Source organism: Lynx rufus, unplaced genomic scaffold (genome assembly GCF_022079265.1).
Source record: "Lynx rufus isolate CCGP_SWC_20201006 ecotype Redwood Valley unplaced genomic scaffold, mLynRuf1.p SCAF_10, whole genome shotgun sequence".
NCBI lineage: Eukaryota > Metazoa > Chordata > Mammalia > Carnivora > Felidae > Lynx > Lynx rufus.
The window spans coordinates 80778867-80802798 of NW_025814824.1; positions in this window are offsets into that span (position 1 = coordinate 80778867).

The following is a 23932-nucleotide window of genomic DNA, read 5'->3' on the forward strand; positions in this document are numbered from 1 at the left end:
TGCCAAATGTTTTTAAGATAAATGTATTTTTTTTTTTTTTTTTTTTAGGGAGCATGAGAAAATACACATGCATCTATTCATTGGAGCAAAAGAAACACCGTAAGGCTAAACGAGCCCTAATGGGATTGGTTATCTGCAGGGCGTAGGTGAAGATAGGGTGGGAAGAAGGGGAAAGGGAAACAGGATGGGAGAGATAAGGGCGAGTGTCATTTCTCTGTGTCTACTTTCGTATAGTTCTGCCTCTTAGGGCCACGGTAATGTTCCACAACTCCCCAAACTGACTAAATAAAAGCAACCAGGATGCAGGGGGGACCCCCAAATGCGGTGCCAACAGATGAACCTAACAGTATGACACATGAATAATGCCACCACACTGGAAGCCATGTGGACGAAAAGTACGAACTTCAGCCACTTTGGAAACCGGTGATTCTGACCGGATATAGACACACCGTCTGCGAGACGAAACACAGAGAACTGTGCACCAAGATTGTATTCACGTTAGCAAATCTATTTTTTCACAGCAGTGTGGGTTAGCCATTCTGAAACTGCTTTATGCATATACTGGGATTGAGCGAGTGAGGCAATGCGTGGTGGGGCCAGGCTTCACGCTAATGGAGGAAAGAGACAGAAACAAGTAGAGAAGAAAGGCTGAAATGAATTTTGTGGTGTTGGATTGGAATCAGAGGCATCAATGTGTGTGTGCATGTGTGTGTGTATAAATATGCATTTGCATCCTGTTAAAGTATCTCTCCACAAGACACTTACTAATCACAAATGATAAATAGTAATTTTATGAGGGAGAAACACGACGGATGCGTTCTGACTCAAGTGAGCAAAACTGACATCACCAGTAATAAGGACTTTCTGATATGAGGCACTGAGAAGGACCCAGCATCGCTCCCGTGGTAGTCTTGCCAAAAAAACCCCACAATTTAATCATGACGGAACATCAGATAAATACACATAGAGGTACATTCTACAAAATCACTGGCTAAAACTCTGCAAAGGTGTCAAGGTCATGAAAGACAAAGACTGAGGTATTGTCACAGATGGGAGGAGACCAAGGAGGCAGGACAACTGAATGCCACGTGGGATCTTGGGTTGGATCCTACTAGAGAAAGGACATTGATGGGAAACCTGTGGGTTGTACTGCGTGTGTGATGTTAATTTCCTAAGTTGGGTAATTGGACTCTGACCCTCTAAGATTAGGGGAAGCTCCGTGAAGACTGGACTATTTTTCGGCAACTTTTCTGTAAGTCTACACTTATTGCAAAAGAAACCGTTTTTAAAGAGATCAAGAAGAATGTTCTCTGCAGCATTATTTGCAGCAGTGAAAAACTGTAAACAAGAGAGGTCATCAGTAAGCAATATTTATTGATGTGCATAAAGCCTTTCCCCCCTTCCCCATCCCCGGAAAGAATCATGAGAAACTAACAATGGAACAGAGATCGTCGAAGAGAGAGAGCTTGGTTTTCATTCTGCCCCTGTCCACACTGTTTGCATTTTCTAAGCTGATTTTTTAAATATGATTTCAACATTGATTGCCTGAAGACAGGATTATAGGCCATTTTAATTTTCTTCTTTACATTTCTTTGTATATATGTTATTTGTATAATATACAAGTATATATATTCTTTGTATATATATGTATATACATTACTTCTCTAGTTTACAAATTTTTTTTTAATGCTTATTTATTTTTGAGAGAAAGAGAGACAAGAGCGTGACTGGTAGAGGGGCAGAGAGAGAGAGGGGGGAACACAGAATCCGAAGCAGGCTCCAGGCTCTGAGCTGTCAGCACAGAGCCTGACACGGGGCTTGAACTCACCAACTGCGAGATCATGACCTGAGCTGAAGTTAGACGCTTAACTGACTGAACTACCCAGATGCCCTTACTTCTCTAGTTTTAATTGAGCATTTATTATGCTTCCATTGTCCATCTTCTCTTAGCCTATCAGTTACGCTTTAAAAAATAATTTCTTTGGCGGCTACTCTAGAGATTGCAACATACATTCACAATTAATCTAAATCGGCTTTCCAATAACACAGGGCGGTGAAGTTACCCTACAACACTGGAATTCGGAGAGCCCCCTCCCTGTCTTGTCCATATACCCGAGGAGACAACACTCCTCTGCTTTAATCATCCCAGGGCCAGATGCCAGGCAATTAAAGGCCATCCCTTCAGCCTGAAGCCCCCTCCCCCAATTATTCAAACCAGTCAATCATAACCTCCTCACTCCGCCCGTGGAACCCCCGATGAAGGCCATGGACGGAGCACTGCCCTCACTCGCCTTCTCCCGCCTGACCACGCTGGTGTCCCTCCCAAGGGGCCCTGCGAGCCATGTGCTCTGTGTCTCCTGTCTCTAGCATCTGGGAGTGTAATGAACTTTGCTCTTTTGACGTCTCCTGTGTCTCCTCTTGCAGCCACACCTGGCTGACCCCATGAAAGATGACACAACACCTTCTCTGACCTTCTGTCTTTATACAGATTCAAGTTTCCACTTGCATCATTACCCTTCTCTCTGAAGAACTTCCCGTACCATTTCTTCCAAAGCAGGTATACTGGCCACAAATTCCCCGTTTTGTCAGTCTGAGAAAACCTTTATTTCTCTTTCCCTTCTAAAGGATAGTTTCCCTGTGGACAGAACTCTAGTTGGGGGGTGGGGGGGTGGGGGGTGTCTGCTTTCTTTCAACATTGTAACTATTTCACTCCGACCTTTTCTCTCTTGTGTGGTTTCTGCCAAGAAGTCCACTGTAATTGGGTATAATTCTCATCGTTGTTGCTCCGTAGGTAAGTAAGGTGGTTTTCATTTCTGGCCTCTGGCCGCTTTCTAAGATTTTCTCTTGTCTCTAGGTTTCTGCTGTCATGTTTTTGTTTGTTTTTGTTTGTTCGTTGTTGTTGTTGGGGGTTTTGTTGTTGTTTTTCGTTTTTGTTTTGCTTTTTTGGCATTTATCTGATTAATGTTCTCCGAGCTTCCCGGATCTGTGGTTTAGGGCACGTCATTAACTGGGAAAATTCTCAGCCATTGCTACTTCCAAATTTTCTTCTGCTGCTTCCCCTCTTTCCCCTCTTTCCAGTGTTCCCGGGACACATACGTTATACCTTTTTAATTGTCCCACAGTGTTTGACAATCTGTTCCTGGTCTTTTTCCATTCTCTTTACTCTTTGCATTTCGGTTTGGGATGGTGCCACTGACCTGTCTTTGAGCTCACTGACTCCTTCCGTGGCTGTGTCTCGTCCGCTAACGAGACCGTCAAAGGCAGTCTTCATTTTTGGTTGCAGTGTTTTTGATTTCTAGCATTTTCTTTTGATTTTTCCTTAGAGTTTCTATCTATCTCTGTGCTATTGCCCATCTGTTCTTGCATGCTGGACACTTTTTCCATTAGGGCCCTGAACATATTATTCACAGTTATTTCACATTCTTTATCTGATAATTCTAAAATCTGTGTCATATCTGAGTGTTCTTCTGATGCTTGCTTTGTCTCTTCACACTTTTTTTTTTTTTGTCTTTAGGATGCCTTGTAACTTTTTGTTGAAAGCCGACTATGATGTATCTGGTACTAGAAACTGAGCTAATCAGGCTTTTAGGGTGAGGTTCAATGTCAAGCTGGCTAGGAGCAGGGTTGTCTTTGATGTTTGTTGTAGCTATAGGGGCCAGAGGCTTTGGGTTTTTTTTCTAGGTCCTTGCTCTTTTCTCTCCGGTTGTCTTTGGTTTTCCTTATGAAGTCTTTCTTTTTCTTTTCTTTTTAAAAGATTTTATTTTTAAGTAATCTCTACGCCCAGTGTGGGGCTCCAATCCCAAACCCCAAGATCAAAAGTCACATGCTCTACCGACTGAATCAGCCAGGTGTCCCCCTTAAGAGAGAAGTCTTTCTCAAATAGTGTCTTTATCTTATAGCTTCCTAGCCTGTGGTCTCCTGTGACTATACCCGTTGATGGGTTGGGAAGGTGTTGGGGAGGGGAAGCATTCTATAATCTTACATGATTGAATCTCATTTGCTTTTTGTTTTGCTTTGTTTTGTTTTAGCGGGGCCTGAGTCCCTGCTGAGGAACTGTGACCTTCAGAAACATTTCTTAGCTGCCCCTACCCTTCCCATGTGAGACCGGAAGGCTGGAAGAGGCTGGGGCTGTCTAATTGCCCTTTGCCCAGATCAGATAAGACTCTGGTAAAGAAGTTTTCCTTGGGGGCAGGCCTTTGTTACAGACAGCCGTTTGGATGGATTTTGAAATGGTTACTCTTCTGTTGTGCTCTGCTAGAGGCACGGGGGGATTTCTCTCCATTCTTCACTGTGAGCCCCTGGTCAGGTCCTGGAGCTAAAACGCACAAACACGTGAGGACTTGAAGACTGGGCCCCTAGGAGTTTTTAACTCTCCACTTGGTCTACACTGAGCATCCAGTCAGCAACAGTTACCATCAGAAGTGTTCTTGCCAGTTATGGTTCCAGTGCCTGCAGTGGTTTCTGGTCCCCTGAAAAGCTAATCTGCGTGTGATTCTCTGCACTCCTTGTCTCTCCAGTGTTTAGGGTTTGCCCTGTGACCTCAGCTCTCTGATGGATCTGAGATTTGCAGTTTGTTCCGGCGTTTTCTTAATGCGAGGAGGGGAAGGGATGACTTCTGGGCTGTTCGCGTGTTGGAACGGGAACGGAAGTCCGTGTGTGTGTGTGCAGATATATACGTGATTGTCTTAAACATTTAGTAAATGTCATCCTAGACACTTCCGGTTATTGTTATTAGCAAGCTGACAGACTCCTGCCCTTGAGGCACTTGCAATTTGGAGAGGGAGGCAGGGAGACGCTGTCATTAATTTGGGAAAGTTCTCGGCCATTGTTGCTTCCAAAATGTCTTCTGCTCCGTCCTGTTTCTTCTCCTTCGGTATTCCCATGACAACATATGTTGCACCTTTCAATTGTCCCGTTGTTTTTGATATGTTCCTTTTAAAAAAGTTTTGCATTCTTTTTGTCTCTGCATCTCAGTTTGGGACGTAAATACGGGCATCGGGAAGTAAACCATCTAAACGGTGACGAGGGCTGAGAAGCGCCCCGGGAAGGTCTACGAGGGAACCTGACCTACGCAGGTGGAGGCTGGGCCAGCAAAGCCTCTCCTGATGCAGTGCCCGTCCAGCTGGGGTCTGAAGGGTGTTTGGGCAGGGGAGAGGCAGGAGGGGACGGCCTTGAGGAGGGGGCAGGCCCACTGCCTTGTCCTCCATCCTTAGCTCTCCCCCACCCCCACTCACTCTCGCCTTCAGCTAGCTTTGTCTTGTTCTACTGCTTTCACCTGGACCGTTGATTTGGGGGAAGGTTTCCCAGCGGAGCTGCCGTCCAGAGCCCCTGATGGGCGTGGAGGGCGGAGTCTGATAACGCTCCTCCCCTCTTCTCTGAATAAAGCTGCACCGGGGAGGGCAGGTGAGTGATTCTGGGAGAAGAAGCCTACCCCGGGTCCGGCTCCCATCAGCCTTGAGAAAGGCAAGAGGTCAGAGCTAGCATCCTGTTTGTTGCTGTATGTCCTTGTACGTGTTAGGCTCTCTTCCTTGACAGCCTATCCTGGGAGATAAGCATTACTGGCCCCATTTTACAGACGAGAAAACTGAGACTCAAGGGGGTCCTCATTTGCCCGGTCTCCGGGCCGCTAGAAAGATGCGGGGCTGGGATTCAAACCCAAGTGTCCTGACTTCAGGTCTAAGTTCCCTCCCCTCCACCCCCCACGAGGGCCCAAGGCATAACCAGTGTGAGAGAGTCAGGCTGTGGCCTCGGCTGCCAGCATCTGTCCCCAGATATATAGGCAGATGCTGCGGGGGATTTAACAGCAGGCCTCTTGGAAATTTGGCTTGGAGCCTCCATTGTCTCAGCACTTTGTAATCTGGCCTGGGCAGGGGGCTAGGGGCGGAGGCCACTTTTCGTGGGAACTGAGGCGAGCAGGGAGTGTGAACCATCAGGCCAGGACCCGGGCCAAGATAGTGAGAAGAAAGCTGAGGCTTGGCCAAGGCTCTGGGCCCTTGGGAGCATCTAGCTGGTTGGGGCCGTGTGGGCCGGGCCAGATGTGGGCCCGGGAAGGCTGCTGGCCAGTCCTTGCCTGCAGGGGAGAGAGACAAAGAGCAAAGTGAATGACAATCCAGGGGGCAAACACATCCCTGCCATCCAGGGAAACACCGGAGCCTCTGGGCACAGCAGGTAAGGGGAGTCTGTTGATAAGAACAGGTGTGACCCATTTGGGGAAGTTCACTTTCAAGCAGTTCAGTGTCTCCTGAGTGTCACATGTGAAACACAGCATAGCAGGAAGTGAATTTTATATATATATAAAATTGCTTATCTGAAAATTCAATTTAACTGGACATTCTGTATTTTTTTTAAAATTTTTTTTCCCAACGTTTATTTATTTATTTTTGGGACAGAGAGAGACAGAGCATGAACGGGGGAGGGGCAGAGAGAGAGGGAGACACAGAATCAGAAACAGGCTCCAGGCTCTGAGCCATCGGCCCAGAGCCTGACGCGGGGCTCGAACTCCCGGACCGCGAGATCGTGACCTGGCTGAAGTCGGACGCTTAACCGACTGCGCCACCCAGGCGCCCCCGGACATTCTGTATTTTTATTGGCTAAATCTGGCATCTCTAACCTTGGAGGGGTGGGTGCATTTGGACTTAATTCCTAGGTAGTGGGGAGCCATCAGAGGCTCTTCAGGAGGGGATGATGTGATGAGCTTTGCCTTCTAAGGAGACTGGCAGCATGTGGCCTGAAGGGGACCAGACTGAAGGCAAGGACGCCTGCCAAGAGAGAAGCTGTGGGATGAAGAGGGGATAGGCAGACGGGGATTTATCACAGAGGTCAAGTCAATGGGGCTTGGTGATCAACCGAGTGTGGAAATTGAGAAAATGGGGCAGTCAAGGTTGACATCCACATGTCAGGGCAACTAGACAGATGGTGGTGACCTTTCCTGGGCTGGGACCGTAGAAGGAGGGGCGCTTTTGGGAGGAGCTTGGAATGCGGGGAGCCCGAGTGGCCTGAGGGTCCTTCTAGAAGAGGTGTCCAGGAGGCCGCTGGAGTTAGGGGTCTGGAATTCAGGTAGGGGGCCGGGGCTGGAGGTTGGCATAGACCAGCTTTTGGCGTGAAACCACTGAGGCTATAGGAAGGGCGGAACATGATCAGGGAGCCTGTCCAAGGTGGGAAGAGAGGGAGACGGAGGCTGGAACCCTGGGAAATAAAACAGGTCAGAGAACATGGAAAGAAGAGAAGCTGGCAACTTAGACCCAGAGGCCACGGCCAGGGGTTGGAGAAACACAGGATGGGTCTTTAGGACACTGTGTGGCCCTCGACGTGTGACGTGCTTACCGACACGTCCGGTGTTTGGCTGCCAGTGACCTGACGAACAATGTTTCAGTGGAGTGGTGCTGGGAGAAGCCAGTGGGGAAGGTTCAGGAGAGAGTGGGAAGCAGAGGTAACTCTCCTGAACTTGGACGTGGTGGATTGGCCGCAGCCACGGGTGTCCTGTCCCCGCTCAGCCCCCCACCAAACCCACAATGAAGGAATAAAGCAGCTCTGACCCACCTGTGATGGCAAAGAAGCCGGGACAGGAGGCACCGGCAGAAAAAAAGATTTCGACAACACGTTGGGAGATGGGAGGCTAACCGAGAAGCGGCGAGGGCATTTGGGACTACAGTCTAAAGTGCCCGCGTGACGGAGCCAGTTTGTCCTGAAGAATCCGAGAGGCCCAGGTCCTGGAGGGACCAGCTGTGGTTGGAAGTCTGGACACAGAGCGGCTGTTCCCAGGTTTCGTAGATGGCTGTAGCCACGGGGGCAAGAGCGTCTGTTCTTCCTGGGAGGATTTGAACCACAAAGACTCATAAGTACCAGGCACAGCAGAGAATAAGACTGAGCCCAGGGATTAAGGGGCATCCGTCCTGAACAATGAGACTTCTGGCGCTCTCCTCCTGCCGGCTCCCAGAACGCCAACCACCAGGAGTGTAGTCACCATGCCTTACCCTAAGCGAGAGATGCGAAGACTGGTCTCTGAAGTGACCAAGTCCCCAAACGATGGACATCTATTCATGACAGTGTCTGGAAGCCAGGATGCCTGTAGGAGGAGGCCGATGGAAGGTCCGGGCGACAGGGCGTGGGGTCTGAGCCCGGGCAGCTGCAGCAGCAAGAGTGGGGGAAGCCTGGGGATATTTAGGAGGCAAAGTTTGCAAGGGGTTGAGAGGGTGGGATGACTGAGAGAGAGAGAGAGAGAGAGAGAGGGACCTGTGAGGACAGAGGGACCATTTTCCAGCACAGGCAGGATCCTCAGGGGAACAGCCCAAAAAAGAATTCTTCAGTGACGAGGGGTTTGTTCCCGGCCTGGGGGCAGAGGTGAGAGCAGAGGATGGAACTAAGGTGCCATGAGGGCCCCAAGGAGAACTGAACTTGGCTGAGAACCCTAGCTCCTGGAGGCTGGCTGAGAGAGGGTGTCCTTCATCTTGGGGAGCCAGCAGGGGGTGGAGGGGTGGTCCAGAGCCAGGAGCTGTTGGGGAGACGAGGTGGAGACATGGCCACAGAAAGTGAGGACAATGATGCCCTCCCAGGGTCATCTCGGAGGACAACTGTGCCTGAATCAGGAAGCCCCTTCTGCTGTAAATGATACAGAACCCAGACTGGCTTAAACGAAAACCGGCTCACATCATGTGTACGTCTGGCTTCAGCATAAGTGGATTCAGGACTCAATATCCCCAGAGTTGTGGCCTCTATCTGCTTTACCGGAGTCGGCCCCGTTCTCCAGCTCCCTGAGGTGACCCCCAGCAGCCCCCACGACCTCAACACCAAGTCCAGCGGGAGGGACAGTGCTCTTCCCCCTTGTCTCAAACCAGCGTCCTGGGATAGAGCCCTGTTGGTCCCGATTGTCCTGACCTAGGTCACGGGTCCATCCCTGAGCTGATCATCGTGGCCGGAATCATGGACGGCACTGATGGGTTTAGCCCAGATCATGTGCTTCACCCCCGAGATGGGAAATGGGGTTTGCTACTATGAAACCCATCAGCTGGGGCACAAAGTCCCCCAAAGGCAAATCAGGGAACTGTCGTCCCAAGAAGACAGGATGCTAAGCGGTAGAGGCAGCTGATGTCTCTATCTGTCACTGGGTCCTCATTCTGGGAACCCCCGGTCCTAGGCACTCAATGCACGTTTGTGATGGATGGCTGAATGAATGGAGAGACACACAGACAGACGGACGGGTGAAGGCAGCTTTCCAGCTTCCAGAAAGAAGAAATCATTTGCCTGTCTGGCATAGAGTGAGGGCTCGGGGCACATTTGAGCAAACAAATAAACTCATCCACAGACAGAGCTCCCAGGCTGACCACTTGTCCTCTGAGCCTCGGTTTCCCCATCTGCAGCCAGTGGGCGCTGCCCTGGGCGTCGGGCGGCCACAGCAACACGCACAATGGCTCCGTGAACACGGGCGCTGACCGTGGACGTCTCTAGTCCCAGCACAAGCAGCCTCTCACGTTGGTCACCAACTCTGCACGAGGATCCAGGCCTGGCGTGGAAGCGGTTAATTGCCCTCCTAAACTACAGGAAGGCTTCAGCTGCACCCCACCCCCTCTCCTGCTTGCCAGATCCAGAATCTAATTTTGCAAAGGCTGGCGGACTAATCCATTTAGCAGAAGTCATGGGGAAGGGAAGGGAAGGGTTAGCGTTGGCCCCCGGAGATCAGGGTTTGGAATACGTTCAACTCCTGGCTGGAAAACTACTGGGAGATGGGTCCAGCCCTACAGAAAGAAGGGCGTTGTCATGGCCAGAGCGTAACCGAGATAGAGGAGGCAGAGCTTCCTCAGAGGTGGTGAGCCTCCCACCACTGGAAGCATGCAAGCAGACCTAGGGCACACACTTAAGAGGGGACATTTAGTAAGGATTAGAATGCGTGCTTGCTTTTCTTCCTGGATTCTTGGGATTCCAATCCAGGCCACAGTGACAGGGCATCTTCTGGGTACTGGCCACTGTCCAAGGGGCCATATATACACGCTGGCTCCCTTCGTTCTCCCAACAACACCGGGAGTGATCTACAGTCTCATTTTTCTGTGTTGTTTTTTTTCTTTTAAGTTTATTTATTTATTAAGCAGACTCCACACGGTCAGTGCAGAGCCTAATGTGGGGCTCGAACCCACAGACCGTGAGATCACAACCCGAGCCGAAATCAAGAGTTGGACACTTAACCGACTGAACCCCCCAGACGCCCCACAGCCCCATTTCTCCGGGTTGTCTCGGGTCACTCCTCGAAAAGTGGCTACAGTGACAGGCAGCATTGCCCAGACCGGTGGCCCAGGTGCCAGGCCGAGCCCCTTACTTACACTAATTCACCGAATCATCACAACTATTGCTCTCTCCATTTTACAGGTGAGGAAACTGAGGCGTGGAGAGATTAAGTCATTTGCCCCAGGCCAGAAAGTCAGTTAGCAGCAACATCTGGATGCCAGCTCTGGTCTGGGCTCCGACCGACGCCAAAGTCCCGGTTGTAAACTCGAGTTTTCAAATTCTGTCTGTTGTTCTTTCCTTCCCCCGAGGCTCATTGCTGGGGACGCGCAGGCTGCTGGCACAGTGCCCCTCCCGCTGGCTTCCTCTTCTGGGAGAAGAACCAGAAGGACAAGGGGAAGTGGGGCAGGCTACAGCTATTCTTAGCATCTCTCTCCACCCCCTGAGTTTCACCATGGAAGGAGGGGTCTGTCCCACAGAGAGAGGGGCTCCCAATCCCAAGGGACAAATACAGGGTGGCAGCACGGTCCTGGGTTGGTCCTTTAAGGAGCAAAGCTACCCATTCATCCAGGAGGGTCTGAACCTGTGCTGAGCACCTACTGCGTTCCAGGCACTGAGCACATTCCCATCTATTCTTTCATTCTCCCCCAACATTGACTTGAAATATTTCCCTGACATAATTAGCCTGGGAGGCCCGAAGATTACCCCAGCCTGCTGGGGTGCTGGGGTGCTGATACTGCTGCTTCTCAGCTCTCTTCTTCCCCAGCCCCTTCCCTCTACAGTCCCCAAGGCTTCCACTGTCAACCCTATACCTGAGGTTGCCAGGCCCTGACCCTGGTATGAAGTTTGGGAGCACCCTGGTGCCACCTTCTGGCTAGTGCCGGAAGAACAAGGAGCCAGGCCCAGGAATCCAGCAGCCCTAAAGCAGGTAGGCCGTCCGCTGGTTGATTTCCTCTCCGCCTTGTTGCAGAAAAGATCTGGGGCAACTTCCAAGGATGCATAAGGCACCACCAGAGCAGAAAATAAGGGTGTGGGAAAAGAAGAAAGAAACACAAGGATGGGAACACGGAGGAGGCAGGAGTGAAGTTAAAATGCAGACCATAAGGATCTACTGTTCTGGAAATAAGACACAGGCTCAGAAAATTTGGAAGGTGGCTTTTGTCATCTCCTGAAGGCACAGAGAAATGCAGGAAGCATCCACCAGCCACGGCTGAGTGATAACTCCTCTTTGTTCCCATCCCATTAGTTTACAGGTTCCTTACACCTGGGTACAGCGCATGATTTTGCATGCACACACACACACACACACACACACACACACACCCTTCCAGAAATCCTGTTGGGTTGCACAGGGGAGAGAGACCCTTATAATGTAGATTTGAGAAGTGATTCAAGGTATACATTTTGAAAACAAGGGGAGTTACGGTACACAAAATGAGGTATTCACATGAAAAAGATCCAGGTATGCACTTGAAAAGACAGTATTTTTGACCAAATAACAAAGGGAGAATGGTCTTCAGGGAATAAACATTAAAGATATTTTCTGTTAGTTGAGTTTCTAACTTTTGGGATACATGGTAGGAAGTGCTTTTGCTACGAGAGGGCTGGGTTCCCCCATACTATACTCATGGAGGGCCACACCTTGGCTCTGAGCTTCCCAGCAGGTGGCACAAAAGGAAATCACAGCCACTTAGACAACCCTAAAGTCTATGAATGAAGACAAACCAATCGCTCAGGAGAAGCATGACTTTGGTACTGAATGGGAATGAGTCGCTCTCTGGCTGGGTGAGGGGTCCCAGGGGAAGAAGACAGAGTGAAGTTGAGTGATGTTCTCTGTGACAGCTTCCCCACGAACCACCTCATGAAACGTCGTGCTCCATCCAGTCTGGGCTTTAATTGTGGCTCTGCACTTATTAGCTGAGGGACATGGGACATTTCGCTTCATCTGTCTGGATCTCAGTGTCCTCCCCTGTGACCAAGGGCCAGTGGCAGGGCCAGCCTCCCAGGTTGTGCTGCCAGAGCTTCGTGAGATAAGGCACTAAGAATACTCAGCACAAGCAGGTGTGGAAAACAGTCTGGTAGTTCCTCAAAAAGGTAAACAGAATTGCCATATGACCCAGCAATTCCACTCGTAGGGGGGCACCCCAAAGAATCGCAAAGTTCACAGTAGCATTATTCACAATAATCGGAAATAACCCAAGGGTCCCCCAGCAGATGAACGTATAGACAAAATGTGCTGTATCTATACAAGGGGGTACTGTTCAGCCTTAATTAAAATGGAATAAAATTTTGACGTGTGACAACCTGGATGAACCTTGGAGTCATCATGCCAAGTGAAATAAGCCCAACACAAAAGGACAAATACTGTATGATTCCACGTCTATGAGGTCCCTAGAATCGGCAAACTCATTGAGACAGAGAGTAGAATAGAGTTTATCAGGGGTGGAGGGGGAGAGAGAAATGGAGAGTTACATTGCGTGAGAAGAGTTTCTGTTTGAGATGATGAAAAATTCTGGAAGTGCATCGTGGTGATGATTGCACAACGTTGTGAATATACTTAATGCCCCTGAATTGTACACTTGCAAATGGCTATAATGGTAAATTTAAAACAAGTTGTAAGTGAAAAAAATGTTATCTTATAAAAAAAAAAAACAAAGAACACTTAGCACAGAGCCTGGCACATAATATACCCTCATAACCTCTGTCTCCATTCCTTATAGTTGAACCCGGAGCCAAGCCTCTTTGGCCGCTCTGGCCAGCTACCACTAGGGGGAGCACGAGCTCCTTGCAAACACCTCAAGAGGCCAAAAGGGAAGGGTCTAGAATCTGAGGCCCACCCAGCCAGAAAGGTGATGTTTTCAAGATGGACAGGCTGAAGTGGGGGGTTGGGGGGACAGGAGCCTGACACCTGGGACAAGGCCACCTAGCTTGAAGTCCCATCGCCGCTACTGCCTTGCAAGGCCCCTCCCCTCTGTAGGTCTCAGTTTCTCTCAGTTACATCGGTAACCTTCCATTTTCCTAGTCTATAAAATTGGAGGTGGGGTTCAAAGAGCACACCTATCAACTTTTAATGTGTGTGTGAGTCATCTGGGAATCTTTAAAAGGCAGATTCGGAATCACTGGATCTGGGGTGGGGCCCGGGAAGCTGCATTTCTAACAAGCTTGAGGGTGTGCCTAGGCTGCTGGCTCTTGAATTTATCTCTAAGACCTGTCAACTCTGATGAAAGTTCTTTGAAAGTTCTTCTTTTTTTTTTTTCTTAAGATTTTATTTTTAAGTAATCTCTACACCCAGCGTGGGGCTCGAACTCACAACCCCAAGACCCAGAGTTGCAAGCTCTTCCAGCTGAGCCAGCCAGCAACCCTGACTGTTTATTTGAGTTGAGCAGGTAAGATTTGCCAGTGTTCCAAGCCCTTCTGCGGGAGTGGCTGTTTATGTGTTCATTCACTCCTTCCTTCCTTCCTTCCTTCCTTCCTTCCTTCCTTCCTTCCTTCCGCAAGCACTTTCTGGGCCCAGTCCTGCACTTGAGGAACTCATGGATGGACACAAAAACCACAGATTACAGCCCCATGTGACCAGTGCTGGGGGAGAAAAAAGCCCAGGGTGGGGGTTGTGGGAACACCAGAAGGGCTCCTGGCCAGACATGGGTGGGGGCGGACAGTGAAGGGGCAAGAGAACTCCAGGCAAAGGGGATGGTGGGGAAGGGAAAGGGTGTTCCAGGCAGAAGAAGTGGCATGTGCAAAGGCCCGGAGAAGAGAAAGCCAGGCTTACTGAGGTAACGTGTGCAGTGAGGGGCCGCACACAGACACACAAAGCAAACACACAAACACACCAGCCAGTGCACACACCGTAAGGTGCAGATGTGTGTAAAAGGCAGCAACCTAAAAAAGATGAGAATTATTTTTTTTAAAGTAAGGTCTACCCTCAACACGGGGCCTGGACCCCAAGATCAAGAGTTGACAGTCCGCCAGGCACCCTGAGATGAGAATTCTTATTCAGGGAACCTTCATGAGCTCCAAGTGGAGTGGGTTGTTGTGGGATGGTTTCCATGGCAACTCTCTGCTTTCCTCCCCAAAGACTCTGCAAGGATGCTTCCAAGGGCTCTTTTAACTCCATGGCCAAGGCTCCCTCAGCTGGAGAGGGAGAGGGAATCTGCTCCGCCCCCCAGCCCCCACCCTGGCTCTGGGTCTTTAGGCCCTGGAGAACTTGACTCCAATGAGTGTCTGCTCACACACAGGGCCCACTCTTACCCCACCCTTTTCTGCTCCAGCCCCTGCCTGCTGCCCTTCACAACAGCTTTGGAAAGCAGTTCTGGTTATCCCTTTAAAGGCGGCTGAAGCTGAGAGAGAGGCAGGCATTTACTGAGGTTTGAATTCTTTCCACCTGGGACGGGGGTGGAGAGGGAGGGTGCAGCCTACCAAGGGTCAAGGTCTTGGACACCCCTTGCCTGGCCTCCACCCCAAGGCATTCGTTTATCCTTCCCATCCACCCATACCTACTGAGCATCCACTCCGTGCTTGGCCCCCTGCCAGACCCCAGGGATGCAGACCCAGGCCCACGAGCTCACAATTTAGTGGGAAGACTGACTTGGAATAAAAAAGTAAATGAACATCAAGGCCCTTTGAGTATCACGGGCATGTGGGCCCTCCCCACTTCTGGCTCCGCTGGGGAAGACGGAGAAGGCTGGGAGTCCTGAGGGAGGAGATCCGAGAACCCAGGCCTGGGAGGGACCTAACACCCCATTGCTGGGACACCTGGGTGGCTCAGTAAGTTGAGCGTCCGCCTTGGGCTTAGGTCATGATCTCACCATTTGTGAGTTCGAGCCCCACATCGAGCTCGCCACGGTCAGTGCAGACCCCACTTCGGATCCTCTGTCCCCCTCTCTCTCTGCTCCTTCCCCACTCGTGCTCTTTCTCCCTCAAAAGTAAACATTAAAAAATAATCAATAAAAGCCCATTGCTCTGGAGTAAATGCTTGTGTCCCCCTTGCTCTCTCTTGGATCACTCACTCTGGGGAAGCCAGCTCCATACTCGAGCAGCTCTGTGGAGAAGCCTGCATGATACTAAACTGAGCCCTCCTGCCAGCAGCCTGCACGAACTTGAAGGTTTCACTAATTTTTAAAAATCTTATTCTGTCAATTACTGAAAGAGGGGTTGTGGAGTGAGTGAGCCATCACAGAAGCAAATCCTCCAGCCCCAAACTACAGCCTGGCTGAGACTTGATTGCATAGTCAGGTGAGACCCCCAAGCCAGAATCCCCAGCTAAGCGGCTCCCAAATTCCTGGCCCACAGGAACAGTGGAATCCTAAGTGGCTTTTGTTGTTTTAAGTCACAAAGCTTTGGGATGATTTGTTACACAGCAACAGCACAGAAAGCTAATAGATAGGGATTGACCGGATACACAGAGAGAAATGAAGATATTACAAAATAATGGAAGCCAGATTTCTCACCATAGGAAAAAGGAATTTCAAATACAGAAAGGGAGAAAATTGGAGTGAACCTTGAGCTGTTGGATAGAAACTAGACCTCTTGGTTGTCCATATCTATACATAGATGTTGAATAGATATACAGGTGAATGTGTGTGTGTGTGTGTGTGTGTGTGTAGGGATGTGTATATACACATGTATAAACACACATATTCTCCCAACTCTGTCCACTCAGAGGATCTCAGAACAGTGACACTCCAAAAGTGGTGGGCACACTTAGTGGGTTTTTAAATATCCCACTAAAAAGAATCAAGATTCCTTAGGAAAATGACGGATTTCAGGGCAGAGAAAATACAAAATGAAACTGAAACATCATACTGTACCCAAAAATAAGCAAGTGCACAAAGAATGAGGGAATGGATCAAAAGGAGCACCCCCTGGCCACATCCGAAAATATCTGAGCATCAAAATATTGACAGTAATAAACCGATATTGGTCATATTGATAGAACCTGCTGAATAAAACAGGAATCCATGAGTCTCCACTGATAGCAATAAATAAATGGAAGGTTTGATAAAGAGTTTCAAGGTAACTCCCCCACAAAATGCCCATGAATAAAAATGGGAAAAAAGTAATTTTACAGTGGGGAAGCCTAACAGACACCATCTTTTTAAAAAAAAAATTTGTAATGCTTTTATTTATTTTTGAGAGAGAGACAGAGAGAGACAGAGTACTAGTGAGGGATGGGCAGAGAGACAGAAAGACACAGAATCCGAAGCAGGCTCCAGGCTCCAAGCTGTCAGCACAGAGCCCGATGTGGGGCTCGAACTCACAAACCATGAGATCATGACCTGAGCCAAAGTCGGACGCTCAGCCGACTGAGCCACCCAGGTGCCCCCTTGCAGACACCATGTTAATCAAGCTATGAGAAATGAGACAAACAAGAATCCTGAGCCACCTGATAGGATGCAGTAAAAGGAATGAAGTATCACCCCATAATGTTCCTGTAGGTATTTGAAGTTTTTACTAATTTTTTATCTGCCTGTGCTATCAAATACTGAAACAGGGATTGTGGATTTGTCCACTTCTCCTTTCAGTTTTCTTGAATTTTGCTTTATATATTTTGAGGCTACCTTATTAGTTGCATACAAGTTTAGAATTTTTGTATCTGCTTGATAAATTAGACCTTTTTTTCCCCATTGTGAATAGCTCTTTTAATCTTTAGCATTGCTTTTTTTCACTGTAAACTCTACTTTTGCTGACATTAAGGTAACTACACCAGTTTACTTTTGGTATTTTATGTTATAACTTTCCATCCTTCTACACTCTTCATTTCTGTATTCTTATATTGGACATGTCTATTTTATAAGCAGCATATGATTGAATTTTATTCACTTTTTATCCAATGTGTTCATGCTCATCTTTCAACTGAAGTATTTAATCTGCTTACATTTAATATAATTGCTGACATATTTGGCTTTTGGTTTCCCATCTTCCGGTTTGTTTTCTGTTTGTTACTTTTCCTTTTTCTTGCTCTCTCCTGCCAACCTGAAACTATATACTCAGCAAAAAAAAATACCCTTTGAAAATGAAAGTGAGACAGAGGTAGTCCAGGCAAATAAAAACTGTAATAATTCGTCGCCAGCTCACCCCCTAATTCCTAAAAGGAATTAGGAAAAGATGGTTTTCAGGCGGGAGAAAATGGATCCCAGATGAAAACTTGGAGATGCAGGAAGAAATGAAGGCCAAAGAAGAGAGAAAATATGTGGTTAATCTAAACAAATATTGTCTGTATAAAACAATAATAATATCCTCTTGTGGAGTTTGAATATATAAAGAATTAAAATACCAGATGGCACCAGATGACGGTAGCATATAAGTCAGGAGGGGGTAAATGGAGTTTTAAGTGGCCTAAGTTTCCTGCATTTTCCCGCAGGTGGTAAGAGTACTAATTTGTACTAGACTTTAATAAGTCAAAGATACGTATTGTCCTCTCTAGGGTAAGCACTAAGAGAATGGAAAGCTAATAAAGAGATAACACGTATTAATAAAAAAAACCACACCAAATCCATCCAGAGTTAGGTGAGAAAGGAGAGAAAAATCTGTATTTAACTGAAAAATAAAGTAACATACACAGGAAAATCCAGAGGTCATAAAAATGTTCTTAAATTGGGTGGGGGCACATAGTGTTCACTTCAACCTGATTCACGCGCTTTACATGTATTAGGTAAATATTTTTTTTGTCTCTACGGTTAATACAAATAAATTTGAAAAACAAAGCAACTGTCAGAACACGAGGCACATATGATACGATCTCATTTGTACATGTATACATAGAAAACAGAAAGGAAACAGAAAGCAGGTAGGATGAACAGAAATCTATACGTGTATTTTTCCTGTAGAGGAAAATCTCGAAGCTTGTTGGCCAAAATGCAATCAGCGAGGGTCTGTAGGGGCGGGGGCTGGAACGCTGCCTTATATACAATCTATGGAATTTGCACATTTTTTTTTCAGTAAGCGTATATTACTTAAATAATTACAAACAGTCTGAAAATATATTTCCGTTCTGAAAGATAAGTTTAAAAAATGTAATGAGACTAGGACCCGCCGTGCCTTGCAGCCTGGAAAGGCCAGTTACAATGCTGGTTTCCGTCCCTGGCCCGGCGGTTAGGACCTGGAGTTGAGTGACCGGCCTTCTGTCGTGACCCGCCTCACCCACACGGTGGCGCTGCGGGGCAGGCTCAGCGGCTCCCGGCAGGGGCGGGGGTGGTGATGGGAGGGAGTGGGGTGATGTCGCGGTGGGGAGGGGGCGGCGCATCTTCATGAACAGATTTATTTCTTCAGCATCCCGCCGACAGCCTTACCAGGTGGCATCCGGAGCGCACGCAACAAGTCACTCGCCCCCGTAGGTGGCTCAGGAGCATTCCAGCGCCAGCTGCCAGGCCATTATCCACGCCGCGGTGCCGCCCAAGCCACCTCGCCGCGCGTGTTAAATGCCCTCGCGTATCCCAGTGACAAGACTGGGTTCCCAGAGCATGCCTGTGGGGCCCTCACAGGGCTTGTTAAATCGTCGTTGGGGCCTATCTCCAGAGGTAGTGAGTTCTAGGCCCCTGGAGGTGTGCAAGCCATACTGACCCATCTCCCCTGTCAAGGGAGCTAGGAGAGGGTGGAGGGGATCTTGCCTTGGATGAGACCACCCTGGGTCTCTCTGAGCTCAGATTGGGTGTCTCAGATCTCTGTCTCTGAATCCTCCCACGTGTAAATCTGAGCATGTCACCGCCTGCTTAAGACACTCCATGGCTCCCCATTGCCCTCAGGAGAAAGTCCCAGCTCCTAAGCCTGACTCCTGAGGTTCTTTACCACCACCATATCCCTCAAACCCCCACCACCTGGAGGTGCCCCGTGCTCCACTACCCTCAATCTTTTCATTCCCTCCCCCCTGGCATGCTCTCTCACCTCTGAGCCTTCAGCGTGCTGTTCCCCTTCACTCAAATACTTTTCCACCCCCATTTCGTCTTGTCTGACTCTTACTCATCATCCTCTGGACCTCCTCCTAGAAGCCCCTCAGATCCCAAATGGCCCCCCAGGCTTCTCTCTCCAAACACTACACTTGACTCTAATTATACATCTATTGTTGGCCTCCCCCAGTGGATGGTGAGCCCCTTGAGGGCAGAAGGCTGTCTACCTAGGTCATCATTGCTCTCCCAAGGTCAGGACGGCATCTGCGAGGTGCTCCATGAATCACTGCTCCTTGAATGTTCATGAGCACGCATGGAATGGTGGGCGCCCCTTCCTTTGGAGGTGCCTGAGAGTGTGGCAAAGGCACTCTGTGGGCTGCGGATGGGACGGAGATGGGAGGGACGGGCACGGTGACAACAGCCCATTTAGGGGAACCACTGGGCTTTGGGCTCCTGCTGCCTGGCAAGACAGACCGCAATGGCCGGAGGCTGCCAGCGCCCCTCCCCAGCCCGCAGCGGGTAGCTGGCCACAGGCTGGCCTCGAGCTGCACCAGAGAAGGAGGTGGGTGAGTGGCTCGGCTCCACCCAGCTCTCCCAGCATCCCCCCTGCACACGCGGTCCCTCCCAGACCCCGAGGTCCGGCCCACGTGCCGCACTGATGTCGGAATCCCCCCTGACCGCCCTCAGCGCCCTAAACTCATCTGAATTCATCATCCTTCTCCAGATCGCTTCTCCTGCTGCTTCCTCACTCCCCCAGCCGCGTCCCCACCACTCACCCTTCCTGAAAGCCTGGTCTCTAATCAAGGACCCCACCAGCTGCTTTGCTGATCTCTCCAGGGTCCTGCGAGGACAGCACTCCCTCCCCATCTGGCCCTCACCCCTCCCACACTCGCGTTACAGCCAGACTTTCTTACTTTAGTTCCCCAAATAAGCTGACTACTCTCTCCCCTTGACCTTGTGCTGACTCCTCAGCCTGGACATCCGCTTTCTCTCTGGCAAACGTGTCTGTGTCCCTCAGGTTCCTGCCGAGGCACCCCTTCTTCCAGGAAGCCCTCCCAGATCCAGTTCCCTTCCTTAGGGCTCCCACGGTTACCTGGGCTTTCCTGTCTCTTCCCCGGGGCCGCACTGTGTCGCCAAACCTGGCGGTCAGTGTCGTGTCCCCGTCCCACTTGGCTGTTCAGCGCCACCTGAAAAAGCTGGTCCTCCTTGCGGAAGTCTCTTCTTCCCTTGGCTCCCGGGTCCCCACTCTGTGGGCCCTCGTCCTGCTCCCTGGCTGCCCCTTCTCAGTTCTCCTGACAAACTCTTCCTCACCTCCTTGCCTGCCGCTGTTGGCACGCCCACGACTGGGTGCCCGGCCCCCCTCTGTTCTCCACCTCCTCTCTCCCTCCATGCTGGCATCCAGGCACCGGGCTTTAAATCCCACAGCTCCCGAGCGTCCGTCTCCACCCTCTGACCTGCTCCTCACCTCTGCACTCCTCGCCTCCAGCTTAGCGAGTTCGGTCCAGCTCCCCATTCAGACTCCCTTCCTGCAGCCCATTCCTCTTCTATAGCCCCGTTCCCCCATCCGGGAAGCCCTAAACCTTGCCGGCACACTTCCCTCTTCTTACCACCCCACATCCGGTCCACGAGGAAGGCTCACAGCTGCCTTCCAGACATACCTGAGTCCTCCCCTCTCACCACCTCCGCCCCACCATCTGGTCCAGTATCTCTTGTTGGGTCAAGTTCAGTGGCCTCCTGACCCATCTTCCCACCTCAGCTCCGGCCCCTTATGATCTATTCCCAACCCAGACGCCAACCTGTAAGTCAGGTCACCCCCCCTCCCGTCCCGGAACTTCTACAGGCCCCTTTGTCACTCAGAGTCACAGCCAAACCCTTCCTTGCCAAGAACTTCGGGAGATAACCTGCTCTTCCCCCACCTCAGTGCTGTTCCCTGAACATCCCCGCCTCTGGGCCTTCACACTGGCTGTTCCCTCTGCCTTTGATACTCCCTGCTGCCATATCTGCACAGCTCCTCCTTCACTGCTGTCAGATCTCTGCTCAGCGGGCAGACTGACTCCCAGGGATTCCTAGCCCCTTCCCTCTGCCTTATCACCACCCAGCATATCATAGGTGTTCATTATGTCTCCTCCACTAGAATGTAAATCCGGGGGACAGGGATATGTTTCTCTTGTGTTCCTTGCTATAGTCTCAGTATCTGGCACACAGACACTCTCCTTCTCTAGACGGTGAAGACTAAAAAGGTAGGGATATTGGGGCGCCTGGGTGGCGCAGTCGGTTAAGCGTCCGACTTCAGCCAGGTCACGATCTCGCGGTCCGTGAGTTCGAGCCCCGCGTCAGGCTCTGGGCTGATGGCTCAGAGCCTGGAGCCTGTTTCCGATTCTGTGTCTCCCTCTCTCTCTGCCCCTCCCCCGTTCATGCTCTGTCTCTCTCTGTCCCAAAAATAAATAAACGTTGAAAAAAAAATTTTAAAAAGGTAGGGATATGGTTGCATTCACCACCACCACCGGAGTACTCAAGCCACCATTAGTGTTCAACAAACACTGAATGAGTGGATGTGTGGATGGATGGATGGATAGAGGGAGGGGGAGAAGGAGGGAGGGTGGGAAGGAGGGATGCATAGGTGAATGGGGAGGTGGATGGGTGGGTGGATGGAGGGAGGGAGGGAGAGAGGGATGGATGGATGGATGAGTAGGTAGAAGGGTAGAGGGATGGGTAGATGGGTGAAGGGGTAGGTGGAGGGAGGGAGGGAGGGAGGGATGGATGGATGGACGCACGAGTAGGTGAATGGATAGATGGATGGGTGGGTGGATGGAGGGAGGGAGAGAGGGATGGATGGATGGATGGATGGATGGATGGATAGGTAGATGGGTAGAGGGGTGGGAGGGTGGGTGGATGGGAGGGTGAAGGGATAGATGGACAAGTGGGTGGATGGGTGGGTGGAGGGAGGGATGGATGGATGGAGGGAGGGAGAGAGGGATGGATGGATGGATGGATGGATGAGTAGGTGAATGGATAGGTGGATGAGTGGATGGATGGATGGAGGAAGAGAGGGATGGATGGATGAGTAGATAGATGGGTAGAGGGGTGGGTGGGTGGTGGGTGGATGGGAGGGTGAAGGGATAGATGGACAAGTGGGTGGATGGGTGGGTGGAGGGAGGGATGGATGGATGGAGGGAGGGAGAGAGGGATGGATGGATGGATGGATAGGTAGATGAGTAGAGGGGTGGGGGGGGTGGGCGGATGGGAGGATGGAAGGATAGAGGGACAGGTAGGTGGGTGGGTGGGTGGATATGTGGATAGGTAGACGGGGGGGATGGATCAAGGTGCTGACAGGCAGGTGTTGTCTCAGGCCCGACTCTGCAAGAGGAGACAGGTCTGTCCACCTGGAGCCCGGAGTCCTTTAGGAGCGCTTGAGATTCTGAGGTTGCAGATCCTGACTGGCCCCTCACGGACTCCCCAGGCTCCAGCGGATTTGCAATGCTTATTCCCAGCAGCAAGGAGAAAGTGCTCCAGGATGCCATACCGATGCACATTGTGAGTACTCGCGCCTTTTGAGCCAGTGCTTCTGCTGCTGAGAATCTCTGCAACAGGGATGCTAGCACTGGTGTGCAGAGATGGGTATGGGTGCCGAGAGGGTAACGGCGGACCAGCCTGCTCGCCCCTCAGTGGAGCATGGCCCACCGCACCGTGCTCGGTGGCCAGGACAAGAGTCAAAGAGGATGCATCCACGTGCTGAGAAAGGAACATGTGGAGTTGAGTTGCTAAGTGACAAGGAACAATCATATAAAACGAGCTGTGTGTGATATGGGTAAACACACGTTCCGTGTGTGTGTGTGTGTGTGTGTGTGTCCATGTGTATGAGTGCATAGGAAAGAGGCTGGGCTCACACTCACCCACCTCCTGACCACTGGGCACACAGTGGAATTGGAAGGGAAATTTCCTGGTTAGTCTCTATACTTTATCAACTTTTCTGTTAACGATTGTCCTGTTGTACATTTCAGCACTTGATCCGAACATACATTTTTCTGGCTTCTGATGGCTCGATGGCAGTCGGGTTGGGCGGGAAGGTGGGTGGGTGGGTTAGTAGCGAGTTCACCCAGGGCGGTGGGTGTGGGATCCGTAACCAAGCTCTGACCAAACCAATTCGAAAGCCTCACCCTGGCATTCAAGGCTCACCTCCACCCCACTTTTGAGCACACTCTCCCAGTATTCCCAAACACGTATAGCACGGGGTCAGCAAAGTACTCGGCCCAGTCACTTGTTTTTGTATAGCCTGTGGGCTAAGAATGCTTTTCACATTTTTAAGTGGCTGGGGAATAATCAAAAGAAGAATAATATTTTATGACACAAGAAAATTATGTGACATCCACATTTCATTGTCAACAAAGTTTTGTTGGAACACAGCCACACTTACTCATTTATATGTCATGTATGGCTGCTTCTGAGCTCTGGCAGTGGAGCTGAGAAAATACAACAGAGACTGTCTGGCCTGCAAAACCCCAAATATTTACTCTCTGGCCCTTTGCAGAGAAGGTCTGCTGATGCCTGATATCTTCCGTCCCAAGCAAATCAGTCAGCTGTGTGGCCCCACTACTTGGCTTTTGTTCTTGGATATCCATGCGCCCTGTACGTTCTCTCTCTCTGCCACCTCCCCGTGTCTTCCCGCTGGAAAACCAGCCATCCCGAAAGATCGTTTCACACCCGCCTGTGACGAGGATCTGCTGATCCCCCCTTCTGGCTGACGCCCAGGTAGGTCTCTCTACCCTCCCACCCCTAGGGGATCCTCACGGACAGGGACTGATTCATTCCTGGGTCTCCAGCGCTTGGCATAGTCTCTG